Here is a 23558-nt window from a genome sequence, read left to right as displayed (position 1 = left end):
TCATTGTCCAGCCCAATTTTATTCCTTTTCAAGCACAGGAGCTAGTCTCAGAGAAGCTTTTTGGTAGGCAAGGCCGCTCATTTCCCACTTTTCTCTTTTGACCAGTTTGGGTAAAAGAGCACGTGCTTTTAGCTGCTCACTTCACCTGAACCCTTGCACCAGTCGTGTGGGTAAAGTTTCCCACCTGGCTCTGCTTTTTGCTGCTTAACAATTCCTTCCCTCTCAAGGAAAAAAAAAAAAAAAAAAAAAAAAGATGGACAACATTTTCCTTGCTTTCCATTTTTGTCCTATATCTGCTTTACAATTTGTAACCATGTGACTTATGTATATGAATAACTGGAAGAAAATTGTAACTTTATTTATTGTGTTCATGTTCCTGTGTCTAGCAGGTAAATTTCACATTAAAGTGATTTTCTAGTTAAAAGGGATATCTCTGGGGACACATTTCAAACAGATCTTCCTTATAGCCTTCAACATAATGAACAGAAATAGAAAACTAATGAAATTAATTGGCAAACTAACAACTTAAATCCTGATGTGTATAAACAAAGCTACTGCTGAAACAGAGAAGTAACAGTTTATTCCCCATTGTGATTCCTAGTTGAAAACAAAATTTCTATTGTAGCTTGACAATTTTTTGGCACATAAAGTCATCTTTCAATGTTCCTGACAAATTATTATTTGTCATTATTTTTCAGTTTAAATTTTATAAGAAATGTGTAGGGACTCTGTTTATTGACAGTGATTTTATTTCAGGATGAGAGAATATGCCATATTTGGATCCTCATCTCTTCTGCAGAAGAGCTGGGGAAGTTAGTCCTGGGTTCTCTCAAGTCCTCTCCTGCATTAAAGGAAGAAACAAACTAACAAAACAAATGGTGTTTAGTGAGTATTTTAAAGAAATGGTTTTACACAGGGGCTGCTTTGAAATAGCTCATCTGGGTTGTTTCAACAAGCTGACAGCTATTTTCAATAGTAAGGAAAGGAAGTAGGAGACAGAAATGCCAGAGGAAGAAGTGGCCCTCACACCAGTCAGATATACTGATGCAGATTGTGAATTTTAATGAATAGTTTTGTTATCTGAAAGATTTAGTCCTAAAGTTTTGCCCTCAGGAACATTTTTCTCTCTGAAATACCTGCCCTTATTATATTTCCCAAAGTATCTAGACTTATGAAAATTTACAACTATGAGAATCTATGCCTGCAAATGCCACATACAGATGCATATATTAAACAAACATAAAATTACCTGTTGTGGTTAAGCAGAGATATAACCAAAGTAGAATGAAATGTCTCATGTACCCACCTACCTCCTTAGAGCAGTGTATGAGTATTATAATACAATTTTCTGGGCCTCCTTTGCCACACTGACTTATTGTTATTTTCAATGAAATATTATAGTTACACGATCACTATGATTTTTGTGGGACTATTCATATTCCCAAATTCAGCTTTCCCCAATCAGCCATGTGCATATCTTGGGAAATCATGTTAAAGGTTGAGTTATGTTTGGGAGACCTTTATTGAGCACTTGCTTTGCCAGACATTCTCTAAATACAGATTACACACTGACGATTAAGAGCTGATTGTGTGCCCTCACCGGTTTGGCTCAGAGGATAGAGTGTCAGCCTGGTTTTGAGTTTGATTCTGATCAAGAGCATGTACCTCGATTGCAGACTCTTCCCCACCCCATTTCCTCGTCAGGGCAATGTGCAGGAGGCAACCAATCTATGTATTTCTCTCACATCAATGTTTCTCTTAGTGGAAAAATATCCTCAGTGAGGATTAAAAAAACAAACAAACAAAAACAACTGATTGCATTCATGTTTTTTATAATGTTGCAAAAAGCAATTGCAGATCATCATTCAAATGTGATAAGTATAAGGATGTGGGGTAGAAAGCTTGGTCTAATTTCAGTTGACTGTGGTACATAAGGAGAGGCTTCTAGAACAGTGTTGTATTAACTGATTGCCAAAATGGCATCAACAATCCCACTCGTGTCGGGATGTGCCACTCCCTCCAGAGGACAGAGAATCAGTCTCCCTTTGCCTTCAATGTGGTCTGGTTGCTAGACTTGTGTTAATCAGCATAAAGCAGTAGAAGTAAGACCGTGTGACTTTTCAGGATTTAGCAAGCCTAGCAGATTCTGTTAGCTTCTCTTAGAAGGTGGTCTGGATACTGTTAAGAAGAATTTGCACAGCAAAATAAACCATCTACAAAACAACAAGAAAGCCCACTGCATGGGAGACTATAGTTGCCAACATTATATCCGATAAGGGTTTAAACTCTAAAATTTATGGGGAATTCATACAACTTAACAAAAGGAAGATAAACAATTGAATCAAAAAATGGGCAAAGAACCTAAATAGACACTTTTTGAAAGAGGACACACAGAAGGCCAAGAGACATATGAAAACACTAGAGGCTCAATGCACAAAATTCCTGCAAGGGGCTCAGCCCCTGCCGCCACTGTGGTTTCCTTTGCCTTGGCCCCTGCCATCTCAGCTTCATCTGGAAGGTTCTCCTGTTTAATTAGCATATTACACTTTTATTGTTATAGATGCTCAAAGTCACTAATCATCCAAGAGATGCAAATCAAAACAACAATGAGGTACCATCTCATACCTGTCAGAATGACTATCATCAACAGATCAACAAATGAAAAGTGGTGGAGAGGATGCGGAGAAAAAGGAAGCCTCTTGCACTGCTGGTGGGAATGCAAACTGGTGCAGCCACTGTGGAGAACTGTATGGAGTTTCCTCAAAAAGTTAAAAATGGAAATCCCATTTGACCCATTGTTCCCACTTCTAAGAATATATCCCAAGAAACTAGAAACACCAATCAGAAAGGATATATGCACCCCTATGTTCATAGCAGCACAATTTACCATAGCTCAGATTTGGAAACAGCCTAAGTGCCCAGCAGTAGATGAGTGGATTAAAAAACTATGGTACATCTTCACAATGGAATACTATGCTGCTGTGAAAAAGAAGGAATTCTTACCATTTGCAACAGCATGGATGGAACTGGAGAGTATTATGCTAAGTGAAATAAACCAGTCACAGAAAGACAAATATCACAGTATTTCACTCATTTGTGGAATATAATGAACAATATAAACGGAAGAACAAAATTAGAACCAGAGTCATAGAAGCATCAGACAGACTGTCCCACCTATATAGGAAGGTAGGGGGATGAGGGGGTAAGAGATCAACCAAAGGACTTGTATGCATGCACATGAACATAACCAATGGACACAGACTGGGTGGGGGGTGAGGGCATGTGCTTGGGAGGTGGGGGTGGCCAGGGAGCAGTCAATGTGGGGAAAGGGAGACTTATGTAATACTTTAAACAATAAAGAACTTAAATTAAAAAAAAAAAAGAATAATTAGTCCTTGGAAATGGAGAGGCCCTGGATGATTACTGACTTAAATTGAGAGAGAGAGAAAATCAGCCATCCTCAACCATCCTCTATAATAAAAGCCTAGGTGACTTCATCACAAGATGGTTGCCAAAAGATGGCCACCATAAGATGGCCACATGCACAGAGGAGTAGGGTCCTGGCAGCTGTTCCACATGGTGAGGCCTGGGTTACTGAGGCTTGCGCCATGTGGAGGAGGCTAGTCCTAGCGTGGTGGAGGAGGTGGGTCCCAGAGGAAGAGGCAGATCATGGCTGGAGAGGGCAGTTGTGAGCCATTAGGCCAGCATGGGAGGGAAATTGGGGGTGATCAGGCTAGCAGGGGAGGGCAGGTGGGAGTTATCAGGCCAGCAGGGGAGTGGTTAGGGGGCAATCAGGCAGACATGCAGGCAGGCGAGCGGTTAGGAGCCAGCGATCCCAGATTGTGAGAGGGATGTCCAACTACTGGTATAGGCCTGATTCCACAGGAATTATACCTACTGGCAGTCAGACATCCCCCTAAGGGTCCCAAATGAAGAGGGTGCATTCCAGGTTGAGAGACGTCCCCCTCCCCTGCATTGATTTCATGCGCCTGACTTCTAGTTTCTAAGATTGTCAGTGACAGTATTTTGGATGCTCCAGCCCCAAGTGATGTCTGCTATGATATTAGGGAAATGCATAAACTATGCTTGTCTTTCCAAGGTACTGAGCCATGAGGAAATAAAATTTTTGTCATGTTAAGCAAGTGTAATTATGGTGATTTGTTATGCAACTTAGATACAAATAATGAAAAAAAATGTGGAATTGGGGGTGGAGTTAGGCAATTATGATACAAAATACAAGGGTATTCCAAACAGTGCCTTTTTGGTAAATATGGCTATGTTTTTCACCATACATCCATTCTTTCTGTACAGTAAAGATGATTTTCCTCCAAGACACATCTTTCCATGTACTAAGAATGTCTAGGTACTCAGGTGAGACGGGTTGGAGGAAATGAAGTAACATGGATTTGCATTCTAAAATGTTATCTTGATAACTAATAAATCTAACCTTTCCAGGCGGATATATGGAGGTAAAGGTACTAATTGATCATGTTGACAGTAAGGTGTTGTTCATTCTGCAAAGGCCATGTTAATTCAAATTGATGTGATTCAAATTAACCTTAATCAGCTTCTACACAGACTGCGATTCCATTGTAGGATACATTGCAATTAGACTTCTGCTGTCTTTGCCTGCCCCGTGGCCTCATGAAAGGGTTCACATTTTTAATTTCGGCTCCTCAGATGAAAGAGAATTCATACTAGTCATTCATTTACACATATTCTGTTTTCATTACTGGCTTCAATATCATCTTTTTGAATATTTATTTTTTTGTTTCATTTTCTCTAGAAATAACACCTGCATTAATGTAACCTACAGTAAACATTTTTCTTTTCTAGAGTGATAGGGTGCTGTAAAGGAATAGGAGCAGGCAGTAATAAAGCAAAACAAAACAAAACAAAACTACTCTCATTTTTGGTTATTAATCCAAATACACTATATTTAGGAAGTCAGGTGATTAAGACATGTATAATTTTGCACATAAATCATAATATGTGATGAATATGCCTTTGAAAACAAGTAGGTAAGAGAGATATGGCCTTGACAAGAATGGCTATTTCTATTTTAATTCTATAAAGGAGACCAATTTTTTGTTTTTCTTCCTACTTTGTTCCTATAAGAATGCTCTTGGAGTAATTGGAAGTCAGTACTTTCCTTAAGGATGCTAACCTCTTTCATATGATATATCTCAAAGATTTTACCTTCAATTTTATTTTAAAACAAAGAAGCGAGGAAATAAACTGCTCTTTTGTCACCTTCCATGATCAGAACTCTGATCACGTATTCAGTAAATTCTGCTGAGAGCTATGAGGCCTTGACATGGGCCTGGCTTCATTTGAATACAACTCCACCAAAACAGAGCGACCCTGAGGAACTTATTGAGCCTCTGTGTCTCCATCTATAAATAGGTACTATAGTACCCACATCATAGAATTCTTGTGAAAATGAACCAAGTGAAATCATGTATATTTTCATTTTCTATTTAACCAATGACTTGCCATAAATTATAAAACTGTTTATCAAGTGAGTTAGAATCTGGTACTACTTCATTCAGATTTTTAACTGTATATTTAATTTTTATATCCTTCAAATCAAAATAATAACTGTGGTACACAACAAAAGATAATTTTATGTATGTGAATTGATTTGTATGAAAAATCTATTCTATATAATAAAAGTGTAATATGCACATCAAACAGCAGAGCCACCAGTCTCTATAATGTGCACTGACCACCAGGGGGCACATGCTCAACACAGGAGCTGCCTCCTGAGGTCTGTGCACTCCCCCAGTGGGAGTGCTGCGCAGCCAGAAGCTGGGCTCATGGCTGGTGAGCCCAATGACAGTGACAGAGCCTCTCCCACCTCTGCTGTAGGTGGGTGGTACGGAGCAAGGCCTCACAGACTGTGAGAGCCCCAGACTCCAAGAGGGATATTTGACTACCATCTTAGGCCCAAAATAGAGTAGGAGGAATTAAGTGAGATAATATGTAGGTATAATATGTAGCAGCATAAATGCTTTGAGTTCTTAGGTGTTAATACCCTCCCCAGTTCCACAACAATGTTCTTGTCAACCACCCACCAGCTACATCCAGGCCTGGACATGTAGCAAGACTCTCATTGTGCAGCAGGAACCCAGAATCGAAGACCAGTGTGCAGTAATTGACCATGCTTTCAAAAGTTTGCCTTCTATTTAATTCTATTGTAACTCAGAAAATCTTAATCTGCTAGAAAATGCTCCAAGGAAATTACTCTTGTAATGACTTTGTGTTGCTTTGATTTTCTCATTGCTTTTTTATTTTCCAGCTTTACATACATCTGACGTGGTAACATATATAGTAGGTGCTAAATAAATGGTTAAAGGGTGAGTGCTTGAATAAATAACATATTGTGTTAATTTTCATAAACTAAAGCACAAGATAAATAGTAGATGGCATTAATCTTTCCACTTTTTCCACACTATGTGCACTTTCTTGAAGTTAGTTAATTTACACTCTTTTTTTGAGTATTTTCCTTTTCCACTATGCCAATCTTCATCATATCAATGAGTTAGAATTTTAATTAAAGGAAAAATAGCACATCAGGTCAAATCTTCTACAATTAATTGCATGTGGCAAACTGCTCAAAGGTGTACATAATACATCCAGCAAACAAACATGAAAATTAATTATGAAAACAACTGCAATCAAATCCAATTACATTATAGTCCACTTAAGTTCTGGAGTCAAAAATATAATAGGCATTAATAAATCAACAAAAATAAGTATATATTAACTGCATGAAAATAACCTAGACAACACAGAGACAAGGAAAAATAATTATATTTGACATAAATTAAGGGAGATATTATCTATCAAATGTGTATAAAATAAAAGATTCAGGATTCAGTTTTACTTTTTTAAAAACCTCCTTAAAGCAATTTGCTGTTTTTTGTGTTTTTTTTTTACAGTAAATAGATTATAATTTGTAACAAAAAAAAATGTTAATGGTATGTTGTGGTGAAGAAGACTGTTTAAAAACAAACAAATGGATAAAAGCAACACACTGATTGAGATAAACTCTTTAATGAAAATATTTAAATGCCTTTAAGACATCTAGATTGTTTTTTTAAGCTAGAGCTCTAAGGATTTCTTCTATACTAGTACTAAGTTTGTTGGGTAAGTAGAAGAATACACACACACGCGCGCACGCGCACACACACACACACACACACACACACACACACACATAAAACCAGAGGCCCGGTGCACCAAATTTGTGCTCTAAGGTGATCCCTCAGCACAGCCTGCACTCTCTCACAGTCTGAGGAGTGGGCCTAAGCTGGCAGACAGACATGCTTAGCACTGCCACAGTGCGTCTGGCTGAGCAGTACACCCCCTCTGGGAGTGCACTGACCATCAGGGGCCAGAGATAAGTTCTTCCCAACTCCTATCTGCCCCATGTGGTCAGTGAACGTCATAGCGACCAGTTGTTCTGTTCAGTCAATTTGCATATTAGCCTTTTATTATATAGAATGTTTTTTACACACACACACACACACACACACACACACACACATACTAATGGCCCAATGCCCAAAATTCATGCAAGAGTAGGCCTTCCTTTCCCTGCTGCCAGCACCAGCTTCCTTCTGGCTGTCGACAGGCATCTGGAACCTGGGCTTTTCTCACAGCCCTGGCTTTTCCCAGAGGATGTCCTGAAGGATGTCTGGTCTAATTAGCATATTATGCTTTTATTATTGTAGATCAGCTCAATCAAATAGAACTTTCTGAAATTATGGAAATATTCTGTAGCTGCATAGTTCAAGACAGTAGTCCTTACCACATGTGAGTACTAATCACATAAAATGTGGCTAGTTGGACTTAACCATCATGGCTCAGTGGTTGAGCCTTGACCTATGAACCAAGACGTCATGGTTCCATTCCCGGTCAGTGCACATTGCAGGGTTGCCAGCTCGATCCCCAGAAGGGATGTGCAGGAGGCAGCGATCGATGATGTATCTCTCTCATTGATGTTCTATCTCTATCCCTCTGCCTTCCTCTCTCTCTAAAAATCAATAAAAACATTTTTAAATGGTGGCTAGTTGGATAAGGAATTAATTTTTTATTTAATTATAATTAATTTAAATAAAATATAGCAAATGAAGAACACATTATTTATATATGTATAAAAATATACATTTTAACTAAAGGCTGAGTATTGGTCCTATGAGTATTAAGTCAAGTATATCATAGCAGGAAAATTTGAGAATCATGAAGCAAATTTCACAAAGCCTGGTATTAAAAATTTGAAATATTGAAACTATTATCTAATCTCTTTAGCTTAATCTCTCTGGGACTAAATTTGTAAATTTGTGTTTTAAACAAGCAAACAAATAAAAAGCAGGTTGTGCCAAGAAATTCTATGCTGTTTCTTTATTCTATAGTTCATTACAAGCAACACCTAACAGTTCCTCATTTTGAAATCACATTTATTTGTCTAAGACAAACATGGACACATATGAATAAGAATTTCTACATCAAAATTAATATTTACTTTTAAATTTAATTTGAAATACAACATTTAACATTAACATTAACAAAATTAACAAAATTTTAAGGCATTTCTATTTATACTTCCAGAATTAACAAGGACATTTTTTAAGTATTTCTAAGGTGGAATCCTAAATTTGATAGAGATATTACCATCGAGATAACATTCAAGTAAGTGATTTATGACTCTTATCTCAATTTGTTAGAATAACTTGCAAACAAACATTTAATGTTAACAGCGGTAATGAAGGTCATTGACAAATAAGTTTATATTACTGTTCAGATGTTGAATTTCTTTGTTAGTACAATCATATATATTGATTTAAAGTAGACAACAAACTTAAAATGTAAACAAACACAACATAATATAATCTGCACCATTAAAGTGTGGTATGACTTGCATTTTTGTATAGTCTTCCAAAGCCACATATACAAACCCAAATTTAAGAATTATTCAGATGAGTATAAAGTGCTATTTTTTTTCCTACAAAGAGATGATATTTAAAAAAAAATAACAGAATGTGAATTATGATGTAATAATAGCCTTTGCATTGTTAGATATAAGACGCACTGAGCTCCACTTAATTCACAAGGTGTGACTTATTACCCCATAATTCACACCATGAAATGCTTTATTGTGCTTATAAATAAGTCCCCATACAATTTTTTTTTATTGAAAAGAATAAGATGTCCCAATGTATTACGTTTCTAAAAGGAAATGTGAGGAAACAATCAGAATGGGAATTAAAATAACATCAAATGTTTTCAGTTTTAAACACAGCTTTTTTAAACCAAAATCAATTTATTTTTATGAGTTTTGTTTTTGTTTTGTTGTGTTGTGGGGTCCTTCCTTTCTTCCTTCTTTCCCTCCCTCCCCACCCCCTCCCTATCTTTCCCTCTCCTTCCTTCCTCCTCCCTTCCCCTCCTTTCCCCTTCCTTTCTCTCCTTTCCCCTCCCTCCTCTTCCTTCCTCCTCCCTTCCTCCCTCCCTTCTTCCCTTCCTTTCTCCCTCCCTTCCTCTCATCCCTTCCTCCCTCTCCTCCTTTTCCCCAGGAGTTATTTTAGCAACTAAGTCAGTTTAACTGCCTTGTAGTTACCAGTGATCCCCTTGCTTTTTTGCCATCCACTTCCTCTACCAGGGAGCCCCAGAGCCTCTGAAGTTGCACTGGTACTTTGTAAAGCCTTCTAGTTTAGTTCTTGGGCTCTGCCTGGTACTAGATGGCATAATGGCATGGAGCTGAAGCAGGTGTTTACCTTTCAGAGTGGGACTCTTGTAAATGTGCTTGATTATGGGTGGTTACCTCCATTGGAAAACAAGTTCTTCCCAACTCCTATCCCAGCATTTCCCACCCCCCTATCCCAAAGTAGTTGTCAAGAAATTTGGTTTGAAGTGCAGTTTGCCAAGTTCCTTGAAATAGGAGTTTGCATTACATATAAAACAAATAGGTCAATGCCACTTTTTATATATGAAGATCAGTGAGGCTGCTTTGGGATAATAAGCACAAGTTAAACATAAACATTGTGGAGCAAAGACTTAAAAGTAATTGCTCAGAGAATTCTAGAAAACTTCGCTAGAATTTCTAAGGGAGAGAGCCCATCTGGAGCCACTGCTACACATAAAGTATGCCTTGGCCTTCCTCTACTTTTGGGTCATGGATCTGAAAGAGATGAAGATGGCAGACAAAGATATAAGCAATGAACGGGAGCATGGATGTTTAAGGTCAATGATATACCCAGCACTGATTTGAGGCCCCAAATCAGTCAGAAAGTAGAATATGAATGGAAGTATGCAGGTAAAGAGATGAATGACTGTAAAGTTTATTGGTTTGTGCAACACTTAGGAGTCAAGTCTAAGAATTTTCCTTTTCTGTTTGGCTTTATATACAGCATAGCATTTGTCCTTTTAATTGTTTTAAACTGTATAATCAGTGGTGTTAAATACATTTGCTGTGTCATAATACAACTATTACCACTATTCATTTCCAGAACTTTTCCTTCATCCTTTCAGACAGGAGCTCTGTGTCCATTAAACAGTCACTCCCATTCCCCCTCCCCAAAGCCCTTGGCAAGTTCTCTCTTACTTTCTGTCTCTATGAATTCTTTTGGTTTTTAATTGGACCATGGGACTGTATATTTTAGTTGGGGTACTAAAACTTTGATCTTCCTTGACTATTGATGGCTAAGCCCCAAACTTCTTTTTGAGGAACATGACTCAATTTCTAAAAAGAAAAAACATATTTATAAAACATAAACTTAATGAAATGTTAATAGGTCCATGTAATTTACACTTTGACTTTTTTAGGGGGTGGAGGGTTGAGTTTTTGGTAGGCCTTGTCATGATGAAGACGGAACAGAGAATATTCTATTGATTTCAATTATCTGAGGGATTACTATACAGATTTTTCCTCATCGGGATCTGGGACTGTATTGAGAGGAATATGATTTGTACAAGGAATAATTAGTACAAAAGTTAACTCTTCCTTGTTAACTAAAAATCAGTGTCATTCTTCTCAGAGTTATTTTGCTAGTATCTTCAAAATTTTAAAGGGACAGACCCATTTGGAGATATTTTCTAATAGCCATATCACTTATAAGACTGGATTTTCTAATGTATATAGTTTAGACTCTTCCTATTTTTATATTAACACCATTCTACTAACATTTTAAAATAAGATATGTAAGGCATTGTTAAGTGTTATGAAGAATAATCTCAAAATATGGGGAAATACACTTATCAATTTTATATCAGGCTTTAATATTCTACATTAGTTTATTAAAATCTACCTTGTATTAATTCTAAGTTACCTCATATAAGATATTCCATGATACTGAAAAAACATTAGCTGGTACATTACTTCCAGCAAAAAAAATAAAGTTTCAGGGATATTAGCCAAGCACATTGGTTGACATCAGCAAAAGGAATTGCTGAGGAGGTCTGAAGAGGACTATTGAGGAAGCAGATACTTATACTTTTATGATTTTGTTTTTCCATATTCAGGAGAAATGGCTCATAAGTGCCTTTATTTCGATTCAAGAAGTATTTTTAAACTCTCCTGAATATTCTGTTTCTAACTGAAATATTTTGATATTTTTTTATGTAGCCTGGAGGAATTTCATTATATAATGTGGCCCCATTCCCTTCTTTAAATGTAATCAAAATGTGATAAAACACAGGGTAGCTGATTAGTCATCAATGAATTAGAAATTAGAATAAAATGTGTTTATTAGGATTTTAGTTATATATCCTGAAACACTAATTCAAAAAGACCTTTTTATTTATTAGATACAAATTTAATTTTTAAAGAATCTCAATCAAGGTTAAGTGAAAATTTCAAAAGCACATATTCAAAGATGATAGTGAATACCATTATTAGATTATATCTGCTTGCTTTATTCTTGTGTGTAGAATTACTTGGCACAAGATATGAAACATAAACTGTGTAGTATATGATTTATATTTCTAAGTATAATGAATATAGCAGAATTTTCAAATGAATCAAAATATTTCTTACCTTCAAACAATGTGAAACTGATTAGAATTGGGTGATGGTTTTAGAACTTAGCTCTATCCAAATTTTTATATACCTATACTAATAAAAGGGTAATATGCTAATTAGACTGGACATCTTCCAGACGACCTTATGGACATCCATGCAAAGCCATGGTGGTGGGCCCGAAGCAGAGGCAGTTAGGGGTGATCAGGCTGGCAGGGGAGAGGAGTTAGGGGGATCAGGCTGGCAGGCAGACATTCCCCTAAGGGGCCCTGGATTGGAGAGGGTGCAGGCCAGGCTGAGGAATCCTGCTTCCCTCACCCAAGTGCATGAATTTCGTGCACCAGGCCTCTAATATATATATATATATATATATATATATATATATATATATATATATAGAGAGAGAGAGAGAGAGAGAGAGAGAGAGAGAGAGAGAGAGAGAGAGAGAGAGGGAGGGGGGCTCAGTGCACGAAATGTGTGAATGGGTGGGCTCCCTAGGCCTGGCCGGTGATCAGGGAAATCGGGGTCTTACTGCTGCAGGCCAGGGGTTTCCTTTTGGCTGTCAGCTTAGGTCTTCCTTCCTGCCAGTTGCCAGCTGCTGGCCAGGGCCTGCCAGACGTGGGAGGGACCTCGGGAAGGTGGCCAGCAGTGGGGAGAGACCAGGGGAGGTTGGCCAGCTGCTGGAGGTTGGCTGTGGGAGTGCACTGACCACCAGGGGCCAGCTCCTGTGTTGAGTTTCTGCCATCTTCCCCCTGGTGGTCAGTGTGCATCATAGCGACCAGTTGTTCTGGCCATTCTGGCCTTCTGGTTGCTTAGGCTTTTATAGATGTAGATATAGATGTAGATGATGATATAGATATAGATGTAGATGATGATATAGATATAGATATAGATATAGATATAGATATAGATATAGATATAGATATAGATATAGATATAGAAATATGCCATGGAATTGAGTATCCTGAGCAATATCTGCTTTATTGGGAAAAAGAAATATAAATCTTTTTAAAATCCTTGCTATGTGCTCAGTTTTGTGCAGATCCTTTTCATGTACAATTTACTGAACCCTCACATATTACCATGTGTTATTGCCCCTACTTCAGAGTTTGCTGTTTACGGGAAGGAACTTGACTTGCTTAATGTTAATCACTAGGAAACAAAGGAATTTGAATTCAAATTCATGGGTACTGGTTTAAATCTCCATTATTTCCACTGTAAAATATTCTTAAGATTAAAACTACTTGTCATGAAGAAAAATATTTTATGACTATTTAGTATATGTTTGATGACTAAATAATTAGTCCTCCACATCCTTCTACCTTTGTCTGCCTGGTTTGGACTCAAGGTGGCTGTCCTATATAGACTACATCCCTATAGACTTTTAAGATTGGCCAATGAGTATTAAGAAGTATCTAAGAATTTAAGAAGAGGAGAGCAGTGGGATCAAGTCATATATTTTCTCTATCCCATCAATACCAGGATACTATTGGTTGGCTTTATCCAAGGTTATAGCACCTCTTGAATATCCACTTGCATACAGCCCCCATCTCTGTTTTCCAGTAATGTCTTTCTCATCTTGCTCTTCCATGGATAGCACTTGTTACAGCTCTCCTCATTCTTCTGGCTAGTGTGATAACACTGTAAAAACATTCTTGGCGATTTTCCTAAGTGCTACCCTGATTTTGTATTTATCACTTTAAGTGCCCTCAGTTCGACAGTTGCTTGTTCAGTTATTTTCTTTTGGTACTATTAATACTATAATTAAATTTAGTACTTTGCACTGTCTTTGATATTTTAACACATTAAATATATTTATTATCCTTCTGTATAGTCTTAAGATGTCATATGCATGTGGATAATATCATAGTTCATATTTTATACAGTACATTTTATTTCTTCCCAGGTAAATGACAAGAGGTTTGAACTTTTATATGGCCAAATAAAGTTATAATTGTAATGGCATTTATAACTAATTTTTCTAGAATTTTGTTTAGATAGAAACATATTATGTATTTGGAATAATTTTACAATAATCATTATTTCTATTTTGTAAGTGAGAAATTTGAACTCGAGAATTTAGGCAATCTTAAGATCACTTGGGTAAAGTGGATGTAAATCTGTATAATCACTCCCTTCTCATTTATGTACTTTCTGCTTGAAGTTTTTTTATAGTCTTTGATATTTTCAGAATCTTTCAAAAATAGTATTTAGTAATCCTCCTAATTTTTCCCCAAAAATGTTCTTGTAATTTGTTTTCATAATTTCTGGAATCAACCTAGATCTATAATTTGAGTGAGTCCTTACTTTTTCATTGCTGACTTGAAACAGCAGTGAGCTTAATAAAGGACTCCTTTTCATTCATTTCTCTGATAAAGGTGTACTTCAGAATTAATGTGATAAAGTCTGTATGCACAATCCTTCATTGAATTGACACATCCATTTTCCTCCAAGTTCCTCTTATTCTATATTAATGTGTTAAAATAATGCTTATCTTTGATTTGAATAGTCAGTGATCTGATCCCATAAAAATTATGCTGTCACTTGTTACTAAGACATTCCCAATATTGACTTTTAAAAATCTTTTAGTACCAAATCAATCAGCTCAAAAATACTGCCTGAGCTTAGAATTTTTTTAAACATTAGAATGTTAAAGTGTGATTGAAGCAACATAGGTTGTAGAAATGTTCACTTATTTTAAATCTTTATATTTAATATATCAGAAATGATAATTGCTCCATGTCACATAATTGAGAAATTCACATGTAAATTTTACTTAAAATAAATCCAACATATGAATATCTTATATAAAATTATATATATATATATATATATATACACCTAAGCATGTTTGCTATATATATATATATATATATATATATATATATATATATATTCCATTCAAGAGGGAGAGAAAAAGAAATTAATGGATATAATTTTTATTGAAGTTTCTTCTAATGTAATGAATATTTATTTTGAAAAATATTAACACATTATTGCTCATAATATGCAAAATTCTAATCTGAAGAATAAAATCACAATAATAACAAAATTGCATTGATTTAATTTCTAAAAATATTTGTCTTTTGTCTACTGTTTAACACACTTTAATGGTTAGTTAGTAACATTTTTCTAAGTTAATATATCTGTGTTTGTTATCAAATAAAGTTTTACTGATGTTCAGTTCTTTTTTCCTTATGGCTAATATATTATATATGTGTGTATATATATATATATATATATATATATATATATATATATATGGTAATTTAATGTTTTGAACTGATTCAGAATGAATGTCATAAATGAGACTAAGAAAATAAATTTCAGAGATCTTTTGTTTCTACCTTAAACAAAAATAGCATTTTGAGGCAATAATCATCTTATTTTTAATATAAATCATATATTAATTTTGTATGGTTATATTTTAAAATACAATTATCCTATCTAATAAAGAAGGAACATGCTAATTGACCATCATGCTGTCACAAAGATGGTGGCACCCACAGCCAATAAGGAGAGAATATGCTAATTGATTGCCACACCCTCAAGGATGGCAGTGCCCACAGCCACAAGAGGAGGTGCCCAGTCCCCTCAGGCCCCCAGCAGTCCAGGGCCAGCCCAAGGTGCAGGCAAGCCACGGATGTTGGCTGTCCAGAGGGCCAGTCCAAGGGATGACCAAATGACTGAACAAGCAGGCTGTGTGGGGTGACCAGGCTGGCAGAGGGGTTAGTGAGGGATGACCAGGCTGGCAGGGGGGGCCGTTGGGAACAATTCGGCTGGCAGGGGGGTAAGTGTGAGGCGACTGTTCTGGCAGGGGGGCAGTTAGGGGTGATCAGGCTTGCATGCAGAGTCAGTGAGGAGTGATCAGACAGGCAGGCGGGAAGTTAGGGGTGACTAGACAGGCAGGCAGATGAACGATTAGGAGCCAGTGGTCCAGGGTTATGAGAGGGATCCCAGATTGGAGAGAGTGCAGGGTGGGCTGAGGGGACTCCCCATGCACAAATTTTGTGCACCAGGCCTCTAGTTGGATTATAATTTTACTTCTATTTCTAATTTTGGAATAAAATAAAATTGAACATAAAACTGAGAAATAGTTTCTATTTGTGCTATTTTAGTGTTTAAACATATTTAGTAGGGTTTTGACTTCCATTATAAAGTGAGGTTTTTTAATGTTGTATGTTTAGATGTTCCTACTTTAAAATACCTGTATTAATGTGGGTCAATATGTTGAATAGGTGATGCTACCAGAAGGTACAAATACATTATTTGTGAACTTAAATCAATGAATAATGAGTCTACACCCCTAAATTCTAATGGTGACATGCTTCGATAAATATATTTATAATAACCAAAAATCTCTATGGTTTCATCTCTCTTTGAACATGTTTATCTGCATTGAAATTCTAACTTTGAAGTTTTAGGAAAACAACATATAGTAAAATATTTCTCATCAGTTTTCACAGGGAAAATGATTCATGTAATTAATGACTGCTTTATTAAGTTTTCTATTATGGGATGAGGTGCAATGGAACTTAAATTCTGGACTAAAAATAAAGTACATTAATCAGGATATTATTATGATTCCATTATAATTTCTGTTGTGATTATCATTTCTTTAGGCAAAAAAATCTCCATCCACAGAACCCATTTTTCTTCTTACATAAGTGTTGTGTTCTGTTTTGTTTTGGTTTTGAGCATCAATTGTATCTCATATACTTAGCGAGGGAAATCAAGAATAAAGGAACTCCTATTTTCCTGTTGCTTTGGTCTAATATCAGAAAAAGATGTATATAACACCTAATAGAATATTTTGTGACATATTTAATAATAGAGATATGTTTTATAGATGTAGTATGTAAAGCAAATTATTAATTATGACCAGGGTGATAGAGATTAGGTTGTAGAAATGTAGATATTTTGAGAGGTATTGATAGAACTACAGTTTTTTCTTTTTTTTTTTTTCTTGGTGTGTATTATTTTTTAATCCTCACCAGAGGATTTTTTTTTTTTATTGATTTTTAGAGAGAGTGGAAGGGAGTGGAAGAGACACACAGAGAGAGAAACATTGATGTGAGAGAGACACACACTCATAGATTGTTTGCCTCCTGAAACCCCCTTGACCGGGGCTGGGGATTGAGCCTGCAACTTCAGTACATGCCCCTATCCAGAATAGAACCTGGGACTCTGGAGGACGAAGCTCTGTCCACTGAGCCAAACTGGCTAGGGCAGCACAGTGTTTTCAAAGAGAAACATACAGCTTTTTAAGGAGAGCTCATGGCTGGAGATGAAAAATTAGAAGATCCTCTTCAGGGAAGTTAAAAGGATTCATCATTGTTAGAATGCAAATCTCAAGAGGAAATGATGGGAGAAGAGGCAGGAAAAACAGATATAGGACAGAAAAAACAAACAAACAAACAAACAAACAAAGCATGGTCTTGCATGCCAAGCCAAGTAGTATGCTCTTCATCCTGCAGTAAAGGCACACTTTGAGGACATTTAACAGAGGCAGCACCATCAGTTTAATGTTTGGGAAAGACTATTCAGATGGCAGCATTAAGAATACAGTTGGTGGGATGTCACAGTAGATACAGACATCTTAGTATAATAAACATGGTGATGATGAGTGACAGAGAGGTAGACTAGAGAAGAAAACAGACATGAATATTGGCTGGCTGGGGTAAGGTTAAAAAAGTAGTTCAGGGTGGTGTCCAGCTTTCCTTTCTTGGTAACTTGGATGCATGGTGGTGCTATCAAAGAGGAGAATGAGTAAACACAGGGACTTGTCTGGGACCTTGGGAAATGAGTCTAGTTTTGTGTACATTGAAGTACCAGTGGGCAGTTGAATTCCAAGTAATATCATGAGCCAGCTTCTCAAAGATAATCTACATTTTTAGTGTAAGGAAAAGGGTTAGACCACAAAAACAAATTTATCATGGCTAACAAATGAAAGTGTTCAAATAAGTATTGAAAAATCTGTAAAGCTGCCGAAACCGGTTTGGCTCAGTGGTAGAGCGTCGGTCTGCGGACTGAAAGGTCCCGGGTTCGATTCCGGTCAAGGGCATGTACACTGATTGCGGGCACATCCCCAGTGGGCGGTGTGCAAGAGGCAGCTGGTCGATGTTTCTCTCTCATTGACATTTCTAGCTCTCTATCCCTCTCTCCTTCTCTCTGTAAAAAATCAATAAAATATATTTGAAAAAAGAAAAATCTGTAAAGCTGTCTTGTATATACCCAGCAATCATATAGCAGAATAAAGCTTTGTGAGATCTTCTTCACTTGACTTTAACGTCAACATTGCTGCAAGATAAATTTTTCCAATCTAAGCTCTGTTCATGTTGTTCCTTGTCTACAAAACCTCTTTTAATTTTTCTATGCCATATGAAATACAAACTTTTTGACACTCTACCAGGCGTCTTCAAACTAAGGCCCACGGGCCACATGCGGCCCGCAGAGGAGTCTGATCCGGCCCGCCAGGTTTTTTGGGCAGTGAGCGCAGCCGAGGTGTTACAGTAGGAATTAGTAGTTCATATAGTCCGGCCCTCCAGCTCTCTGAGGGACCGTGATCTGGCCCCCACTTTAAAAAGTTTGAGGACCCCTGCTAGGCTATATCATGACTTTCAAACCTTATCTCCCTCTAGTTTTTCTATATACAATATGCTACAGCACAAATGAAAAACAGGCTGTTCCCTGAATAGCCAGTTAATCTCCTCTGCCTGATCTTCTGCCTTTGACTTGGAATGCTGTCTCTATAAATCAAACGGTAAAAGTCTCCTCCAATCTGATCTTCTTGCAAATTCCTCATTTTCCCCCCCAGGTGCACAAGTTTCTTCCATGATTTAATACCACATAGATATTGTTGTTTCTACTTCATCCCATATAATAAAACCCTAAATGCAAATCAACTAAACAGCTGAGTGACTGATCTAGTCGCTATGATGCACACTGACCACCAGGGGGAAGACACTCAATGCAGGAGCTGCCCCCTGGTGGTCAGAGCACTCCCACAGGAGGAGCACTGCTCAGCCAGAAGCTGGGCTCATAACTGGGGAGTGCAGCAGCAGAGGCAGGAGACTCTCCTGCCTCCATAGCAATGCAAGGGACTCCTTGGAGGATGTCCGACTGCTGGCTTAGGGGGAGTGGGCATGAGCCAGATTGTGATAGGGTGCAGGCCAGGCTGAGGGACCCGCTCTCCCCCATTGCAGGAATGTCTCGCACCAGGCCTCTAGTTACTTATGATAATATGCATGCTATAGTTATTTTTGTGCACTTTATTTCTTTACTACTGGATTAAAGTTCTTTTAGAGAAAAATACTAATTTTGGCTTTTCCTCCAATGCTTTGTTTATAGTAAATATTTATTCTCAATAAATATTTGAAGTAGTGGATGGAATATAACTCAAGTTATATTTAATTTAAAACAATTAAGTGGAACATATGCTTTGATCTAAATATATAATAAATATCATATCATTTAAATAATGTTAGATATTTATCTGGAAATGTTTATTTTATTACTTAAGATGTGAGTACTATTATTTACACAATTACTTTGCCAACTACTATATCATATCTGTTTAAATAAGTGTTGTTGTTTCTATTTAATGAGTTGTTCACATTTGGAAATTTAGAATGAAGTTGGTTTCATAGTGAGTATGAACAATTAAAAATTTTTATTTTATCATTATAGAATTTAAGTATTAAACAACATACCAGTTTAAAGCTAAGACACATTAAATTATGCTTATACATAGAATGTCTATTTTATGAAGTAGTAAAGTTAAAATAAATGAATCTATTTATTATGAAGAATAAATCATAAAGACTTGATGCAATGTAAAAAGCAACATGATCAAGGAGAATAAAATCAGATTCCCTGAATTAGGAGACTGAGCATAAGTTGTTGTTGTAGTTTTTATTACTTCTTTGAATGTCTCTCCCCTTCCTCCAATTCAGATCTATTTGGAACAGATTCCGGAAAGGCTACTACAGATGTATTCAGCATTTTTAATTAGAAATTAGCTAAGTCAAAGAAAAAGCATAAAAAAATCACTGGAAGAAAGCAAACATCTTTCATTGAGGCCCAAGTAAAATCTGGTTTTTGGACAAGAATAAGTTAGTTATTCATCTGCTTTTTAACCAGGTTCATCCCAATTTGATGCTTCTGTCTTTGGTTATAAAGATTCTGCTCTAGGCTTCTATCAGCTCTTCCTGTATTTTCAAAACTGAATACCAAATCTTTTTCCTTTGACAATAGACTTCCTCATTGATCTGTCTTTGATATTTTGATTATGTTTCTCTTGTACTTTTAATATGTCTGGATAAAGGAAAGTTTTATTTCCTAGTATGCATCCAATTATCATCTTAATCCTCATTTCTATAATCAACATTGGCCTTTAATGTTTGGGAAGATTTGTTATGTGAGTTCTATGACATTTCCAAGGAGAAAGAAAATGCACATGGAATGGAGGAGAAAGTTAGAGCTCAATGTAGTGATTTATTTTAATTTATTTATTCATAATCAAGATAGTGTCTCAGATAGGATAGATTATTTGCTGGAGGTTATATTATTATTGAGTTGCAGAACAAGGGCTAAAATCAGATCTCTCAAATCAATGGTTAATGCCTTTCTGCTATTCCACGATTGCCTCTGTACTATTAAGATTTCTTCCAAGGACAGTTGAAAAAATAAAATTGCACTTTCAAAGTCTATTCTCAAAAGGCTACAAAGCCCTGGATTAAAAGAGTAGTCATGGAAATATAGATAGTATCTTCTAATAGCATGTTCTCTGAATTTACAAAGTAGAGCAAAGGAAATTTCACATTCTGTACACATTTGTAACATCATGTATGGATTAAGTGATTTTAAACTGAGATATAATTGACATAATATTGTATAAATTTTAGGTATAGAATGTATTGATTTGATACATTTATATGTATGTTTGCGATGATTACCACTGTGGCATTAACTAACACCTCTATCATGTCATATAATTAACATTTCTTTTTTTGTTGAGAACAATTAAGATCTAGTCTCTTAGCAACTTCAAAGTTTATAATACAGTATTATTGACTGTAATTGCTATGATGTGCATTAGGACTCCAGGACTTATCTACTAGTATTAAGTTTATCTCCTTAAACAACACCTCCCTAAATTTTTAATGTAGTATCAGCAAAGGGGATGGGATAAATGGTACCTGCTTATGAGAGCATCATCATAATACTTCAAGTTGTAAAAAGAAACAATGGTATAAGAAATACCTCTATGACTGTTTATAGAAATATTTATTTTCAATAAAGGTGATAGGATGGAGTATTCAATTTCATGTTTTAAATATTATATTGTAAATCATTTAGCTCTTAGAATCAAGAGGTTTGTAAATAGTCTTTGAGCTTTTCTGTCTTTTTATTATCCTATATAATAAAAGCTTACTATACAAATCAACCAAACAGTGGAACGACAGATTGCTATGATGCACACTGACCATGAGGAGGCAGTCGCTCAATGCAGAAGCTGCCTCCTGGTGATTAGTGCACTCACACAGGGAGAGTGCCACTCAGCCAGAGGCTGGGCTCAAGGCCGGCAAATGCAGCAGTGGTGGCTGGAGCCTCTCCCGCCTCTGTGGCAGCACTAAGGATCCCTCAGAAGATGTCCGGCTTAGGCTCAGCCCCAGAAGAAGTGGGTCTAAGCTGGCAGTTGGACATCCCCTAAGGGGTTCCAGACTGCAAGAAGGTGTAGGCTGGGCTGAGGGATCCCCCCTTCCAGTGCATCAATGTCTTGCACCAGACTTCTAGTGTAATACATATAATTTTAAAATATAATAAAAGAAATCTAAGTCATTTTCAATATACTTTGTAGCTCTCTCTACAAGCCAAAGAATTATTTATCTCAATTCCATTTTTCAGCCCTTTTGTTATACAAAGGCTATTCACGGGTACTAGGTCTTGAAGTTTTGAACTGGGACACTACTCTGCTTGATATTTTGATCATGCCTAACTACCCAAGGGGCATAGTCAAGTTAGCCTCATAGTAGCCAGAAGAAATTCATCTAATCCGATTGGTCATAAGGCAGCTATCACCAAAACCAATTTCTTTATAATTTATAATTAAAAGGTACTCTCAGGCACTATAAAATCTTGGAAGTTGCCATGGATTTGGGGGAAGATGGGAATTATTTTACCATAGCAACCACATTAAAGCAATTTCTGAAACAAACTAATGAATTTTGCTTTTGAATGTACATTAAAGAGCTCAGTAGTTGTTACCTGTGAGAAACAGCTCACACTTCTAAACGGACTCATGTCCTGTAGAAATTAAGGAGGGCAGAGGGCTCTAGAAGATTAGCATGTCACTTGGTCTAAGTGACACACAATCCATTTTATTGACATGGACTCCATCCTGCAAAACAAGCATCTTCTGATGGAAACATAATGAAAGTTTGGTGTGCCTTTGTAGACCAGCATACTATATAGGTTTTTGCACATTAGTGCTACCTAATATAGGCAGTGTCTGTAAATGAAACCAGCCACCCTCATTATGCATGGTCTGTAGGCACATGCCTCAGAATACCAATTTAGTGGAACATACCCAAGAAACTTTACATTTCTTTTTAATTTTACCCAAGTCCTGCTATGGTCCAAAGTTATTAAACCGTATTCATTGAATTCCGCAGGCTATTACTTTGCATTGTTACTATTCCTGTTGCATCGCAGCATTCAATTGTGAAGCCAAATAGGCTTTGATTTGATTTCTAATTGTTTGTTTTCAGCAGCCTGAACCTGGGTTTATGGCTGCTGTGTAGAGTACAAAGAACATCAGTAGATAGGTGAAGAGTGCTCTCATTTATTTTTAATGCCATTGTAACACAAAATGTGATATGGATTCCACTTTTGTTAGTATAGAGCTGCATTGCATAACAGAAGTGTGAAACATTACTGCATTTAAACTGTGCAACTACATTGGGAGCTGACATTTTATTAAGTTTCTGCCAGGTACCTGGACTCCACTATTATGAGGAAATAAGCCTGAGCTAATGCCTTGGAAAATATTCTGCCATGCTTTCATTTTTGTTTCTGATCTTTACCATAAAAACACTGCATCTCTGAGGTTGAAACAGACCAGAAGGCTGTCCTACAATGGCATTATGGGAAGATTTCATTAGGGAACACATACGCAGTTTGTAAACCATCATTTCCACAAATTATATCAACTACTCTTAAAATTTTGGAAATACTTGTATAGAAACAGAGGGTAAGAAAATAAATAAGTGGACCACACAGTTAATCATTTTAAGTTAAATCACTATAAGTTAAAATTTAATTGCAATAATGCATTATTAATACTTAGTAATACATCTGAATTGTGTTAGAAAGATTTTGAAGTACCCATTATTTTTATAATTTAAAAACTATTTTCTTTTGTTATTTCCCATAATGGAATATAGATTTTGTTATATGTTCAATTGAAATAAGCCCTTAATTGTCTCCACTACACACCACAGAAAAAAAATCTTTCCAGGTGTTTATAGGATTTTGC

Source organism: Pipistrellus kuhlii, unplaced genomic scaffold, assembly GCF_014108245.1.
Source record: "Pipistrellus kuhlii isolate mPipKuh1 unplaced genomic scaffold, mPipKuh1.p scaffold_m20_p_8, whole genome shotgun sequence".
Lineage (NCBI taxonomy): Eukaryota > Metazoa > Chordata > Mammalia > Chiroptera > Vespertilionidae > Pipistrellus > Pipistrellus kuhlii.
This window is presented reverse-complemented; position numbering follows the sequence as displayed.